Genomic DNA, 6,000 nt, shown 5'->3' with positions numbered 1-6,000 from the left:
TTGAAAATAATATTGTGCTGTATGTTAATTAATCAGGATTTTTAAAAAATCTGAAAAGAAAAATAAATTGTATACTGGTGTCAGGAGAAGGTAATTCCCTTCAGGGTAGTGAGAAATTGAAAATATGCTATAATAAATTCATCTATACAAATTAAAATTTGTTGAATCATGAAAAAATAAAATAAAATGATGGTCCTTACCACAGTGCTTAGACTCCTAAAAATACAAACTGCTATGATTACTACAATTGCACCTGGCTATTCTAATGACATGAATACATTCATTTTATCCTCACAACCTTTACTTGTAAATGAGGATGCTTCAAGAATAATTATTCAGGAAATTAACATAGTATTTACGATAAGAATTTCCCTGCTTATTCTCTGGCTTCTACAAGTCTAATAATGAAAATCCCATAGAATTTTAAATAAAGAGACAGTGTTAAATAGAAAACCACAGGCCCCATAACCAAATGATGTGACTTAGGCCAAGTCATCAAAGTGGGCTTAATACCTACCTAACCTAATTTCAGTTTCAACCTCCCCAGAAATATAGTCTTAACTACATGAGTCAGGAATGTTCTGACCAACATCAGCGAGGCAATCTGTCACTTGGACCCTCTCAACCCTGCCTGATAAAACCTATTGCCCTTCTCCCTAAGCAAAGATGATCTTACCTGAAACAATCTTTTCCTTTGGCTAATAGCTTCTTGCCTATCCTTCCTATATAAATCTGCTTTTTCATACAACTCCTGAACTTCTCTCTACTTGCTAGATGCGATGTTGCCCAATTCATGAATGGATTAAGAAAGCCAGTAAGTTAGTCCTTGAAATTTACTTGGTTGAATTTTTATAATTTAACAGTAGTAAATGGTGGAAAACTGTATTTCTTTTTTAAGCCAAGTTTATTGAATTTTCAGAAAATATACTTTCCAACAACACAAAATTCCAAAATTATACAATCAGAACTGTGACAGTGTAAGAGGTGAACACTGCTTATAACTTATAGCCACATAAAAGGATACTTATTTCAGTGATTATCACTGAAAATGTGATGATTCGATGATTTTAGATTATAGATCAATGAAATAAAACTAAATTCTCTTTCTCTTTCTGTTTTAAAGGACCTTGGAGGGAGAATTCTAATTGTTTTTCAAAAAATGCTGCCAATTGTGAGTCCCATATCTGACCACTTTGACTAGAATTGCTGATGAAATATGTTTTCTTCATCTAAGGCAGAGTATTTGAGCAAACTGAAATACAAGATGAAAACTCTCGTTTAGGCAATAACTTTACCTTTCTACTTGTTTGGGACATTCTCTGGGGAACTATATTATTTTGAGGTACTTCTCACAAAAGAGAGCTGGGTGGGACAAAACAGCTCTAAAATCAGTTGAAAAACAAAATGACATACTTTTGATGAAAATATGTTAATCCCTTATTCAATCTGAGAGCCAATGGAATGTCCTGCACTTAATGAAATAAAAGTGTTTGATCTAGATCTCTTACAAGTTTAATCCTTCATTCATAACTAACCTTTTCCCTCCTTATTTAAAGAAGTAGGAATAATAGAGAGAACACTAGTCACAAGGGCATTTGAAGAATGCCTGTTGCCCCTGTGCACAAATATTCACTCAACACCCATGTGTGAGATGCTGAGAATAAGCTCCCCCAGAGCTGTATTTGTATTTACTTTTGGACCTCAGCTCCTAGCAATCCACATTATAGGGATCTTAAAAAAAAAAAAAATCAACTGGGTGATACAGATTTCCACCAGCTATTTCTCAGCCTCAAAATCAGGTTTTGCAAATCTTTTCTGCACTTCCAGTGATAAGAAACATACAGTGGGAGAGGTGCTACAGTGTAGTAGGACTTCAATGACTTCCTTGTATTACAATTACCGGGAGGATAGCTAAGTGAGGGCTGTTCAGGAGACAGATTTTATAGTTTGAGTTAAATGCCTTGGGTGCATTTATAGTTTGAGGCACTGTGGTAAGACATTGATATACTTTTTCTTATATTCTATGTATTTATTTTTCCTATCTGAGCTTCCATTTCCTCATCAAAAAAAAAAAAGGGGGGGACAATACTTCCCTCAAAACACTCTTATGAGAACTAAATGGGACTTATAGAAAGAAGGATAATTAATATTTATTGAAGTATTGAATACCTACTAAAGGTCAAACACTGTGGTTTGCTCTTTAATGTACTTTATCTCATTCATTAGCTTCATTTTAAAAATGAGGAAAATGATATTAAGCTGAAGTAACCAAAAACTATAAAACCTAGGACCCAGAAAATGAATAGTTACTGGGGGCTTAACATGTGTTAGGCATTTTCCTTGGTTGTAGTGAAAAAGACAGGTCTGCCTCAAAGAGTTCTTTAGCATAAGCATCCAGAAAATGTTTGGGGGTGGGTAGGGAGGGTGATGACTTATAGGGAAGAAAATCAATAGCACTGTTTTGGGCCATGATGGGCTGAAGATACTTGTTAGACATCTAAGGGGTAAGGAGTAGGAGGTGGAGACAAGTCTGGAATGTAAAGGAGAGGTCTGGGCTGGAGATAGAATACTGAGTCATCAGCATGTAGGTAATATTTAAAGCTGTGGAGCTGACTGAGATTTCCTAGGAAAAAAAGTAAAGATAAAGAGCATGGTTAAGGGCAGACAGCCCTGGGGCCCTCCAACACTGTGGTCTGATAGAGGAAAAATACTGAAGAAAAGAACCACAGACCTGGCTAATGAGGTGAGTATAAAATCACGCAAGTTGCAAATCCCGGGGTCATGGAAGCCTAGAGGAAAACGTTTCAAGGAGCAAATAATCACTAGGAATTTGCAACTGTAAAGTCAGACAAAATACAGAGAACTGATCATGGGTATTGGCAAAAAGTTGGTAACTCTTAGTCAACAAATATTTATTTAGTACCAACTCTATAGTCGATCCTGCTCAAGGGACCAGTAAACAAAACAGACGAAAATCCCTATCCTCCATGGGGTTCATATTCTGGTGAGGGGGGAAAGGTGAACAATTAAATCACAGTGTTGACCATAAAAGTAAAAGCTACCAGTTATTTTACCTGCAAGAGATAGGTTTACTCCAGGGTGAAGAAACACAATTGCAATCTGGGACAAACAAGCTGCAGCAAAACCATAGGCAAGGGGGCAGGAATACAAAGGAGAGACATGCTTGTTTGAGGAGAAAAGGGGTAATTCAGAAGGGATGTTAGCAACTAAAAGTCCATTGGAGTAAACTGGGAGTCTAAAGTGTGGTGGCTCCTCATTGGCTGAGCTGTTGCTGGGGGGACAAGGAAAGCTTATCCTCTCCCAGCTGGAGCAGTAGAGTAGTATTCACGTGTAAGGTCAAGTCCATTGCTTCCTGTTGGGTCTGCAGTTGACTACCAAGTGGTAGGGTGTGATCACTCCCCCTGTGGAAACCTCCTGACTTTTTTTTTTTTAGTGAGGTTCCCCCTTATTAATTTTTACAAAAACACGCTAGTTGGTTATAAGTGCTTTACAACTAAAACTAAAGCAGGGAAGAAGAGTTCGAGATGAGGTGGGTAGGGCAGGGGGTTGTGATTAAAATAGGGTGGTGGGTGGGTGTGGGGAACCACACAGGTGACATTTGAAGACCTGACTGAGCAGAGGATGTGAATGAGCTATGCAGATGTCTGGAGGAAGAGCATTGAAAGGGGGAAGTCACCTGCCAAAGAAATTACCTGTAAAGTTTAGACTCACTAGGATACCAATGTGGCTGGAGCAGAGTTAAGTGAGGAGGGTAATCGAATGAGGCAATGGAGACATGGGGGAGACTGGGTGGAGCCTTCACTGTGAGACAGGAAGCCAGGGTTTTGGGCAGAGGAGTGACACTGGCTGACTTCCATGTTGACAGGATTGTGCAGGCTGCCGTGTTGAGAGTAGACTATCGGGGACAGGAGTGGGGTGTCGAGCAAAGGTTGAAGTAGGAAGGTGGTTAAGAGGCAACTGCGATCCTTTAGGTGAGAAATGGTGTTCCAGGCAGCCCGGGTGGCTCAGCGATTTAGCGCCTGCCTTTGGCCCAGGACGTGATCCTGGAGACCCGGGATCGAGTCCCACATCTGGTTCCCTGCATGGAGCCTGCTTCTCCCTCTGCCTGTGTCTCTGCCTCTCTCTCTCTCTGTGTCTCTCATGAATAAACAAATAAGATCTTTAAAAAAAAAAAAAAAGAAATGGTGTTCCTTGGGCACCATTAACAGTGGTTAACAGTGAACCCGGTGAGAAGTTGAGAGATTCTGGCTGGAGGCTCTGGAGACACGTCCAGTCGTGGCTTGACAGCTTTCATTTGCGGTGCCCTCGTAGAGCCGACGGGGGGTGTGGGTTCAAACGTGAGCTATCGGTCAGGTTCAGGTTCTGTGACCTGCACTTCTTCAAACGGGTTCAGGGAGCGGCCCTGTCCAAAGACAACGGCCACAGTATCCTTCTCAGATCATTTCCCTAGGTCTTCGTCAGGCCCTGGCTGGTCCTCCCTCGGTTTGACTTTGAGAGAGTCTGAATCTAACGCACATAGGATTTGATTAGCTAGATGGATAGCATCAAACTACCATAGCAAGATTATGAGCCTGAGCAACTGGAAGGATGGCTTTACCATTAACTGTGCTTGGGAGGACTTCAGGCAGTTGGAAATTCTGTTGTGGGTATTGTCCTTACTTGTGAAGGAGGTGGAGATCTCTTTAAGTGAAGAGGCTAGCCTTAGTGGGAAGCATGGACAGCTCATCATCAGAGTCCAGGCAGACAGGTACAAGCCCATGCAAGCTCTTCTGTGTAATTGATTTTTTTTTTTTTTAAATAGAAGTATAGTTGACATACTGTTACATTAGTTTCAGGTGTACAACTTAGTGATTTGACAGCTCTATATATTATGCTATGCCCTCTCATGATGACTTCTATTTTTTTTTTCAATGAATAGCACTCAGGGTCATAGGCCAAGAGTGAATATGCAGGGAGGAAGTGTTTAAAGTTTGAAGAGACCTTTGTCAAGGAGAGTGGGGGATGAGTGGATGAGGATAGGGAAGTAAAATTCCCCGGGCAGCATTAAAAGCCCACTGGACCTTAACATGGTTATGTGTTTTCCTTCAGCCACCTTAAGGCACACAGGTGCAGATGTGTAGTTGGAATTAGCTGTGACTAAAGGTTTGCTGAGTATGATGGAATGGAAGAAGGGGAAAGACATTTCACATTCAAGAAATTCACTTATCTCACCCTAGGAGTAGAGGAAGTGGGAAGTAACACCCTTTGAAAGGAGAGCCTCAGGGGAAGCTGGGTCTTAGGGGAGAGACAGGTTTCATTCAGAGCAAAGAAGTAAAGGAAGCTTTCAAAGAGGCTGAGGATGTGGTGGTGGTGGGTGGGTGGGGTTGTTACTCCTGGTAAATCTGTTTCAGTGGAGTGCTGTGGCCTGGTTGGAGGGAGTGGGTCAAGGAACAAGTGAGAGAACAGTTGATAGAAAAATGGACAACTCTTTACAAAATTTTTGCTCTGAAGGTGCTGGATGAGCTGAAGGTTGAAGGCAAAGTTTGTGTGTGTTTTAAGATAGATATGTTTATTAGTATGTTTTTATACCAAGAAAAAAAATCCTGTTAAGAGGGTAAACAATTGCCAATACAAAAGTGGGATAAATGTGGTGATCCTTGCAGAAGCAAAGCCCCTGAGAAGGTCAGAGGGCACTGGTCCGAAGGCCTAAGTGGAAGAACTGGCTTTAGAACCAACTCTGTACAAGGGAAGTGGCAAAGAAGGCTGCAGGCAGGAAGTTTGGTGGGAACGTGAGCTGGAAAGATTAGTTCTCTTTGGAATGACTCTCTTTTTATCTTTTCAAGTATGAGAGGTTGTCATCTGGTGGAGGAGGAGAATGCTGGAGAGCTGATGAAAGGGTTAGGAGGAACAGTCATGAGGTTGGAAAAATGAATTTACTAAGGAATTACAGAAAGTTTGTTTGGCAGGATCGAGTGCCTGAGATTTGTGGTTCTAAATCTG

This window comes from Vulpes lagopus, chromosome 11 (assembly GCF_018345385.1).
Source record: "Vulpes lagopus strain Blue_001 chromosome 11, ASM1834538v1, whole genome shotgun sequence".
Lineage (NCBI taxonomy): Eukaryota > Metazoa > Chordata > Mammalia > Carnivora > Canidae > Vulpes > Vulpes lagopus.
The sequence above is the reverse complement of the archived record's forward strand: the minus strand, read 5'-3'. Positions refer to the sequence as shown.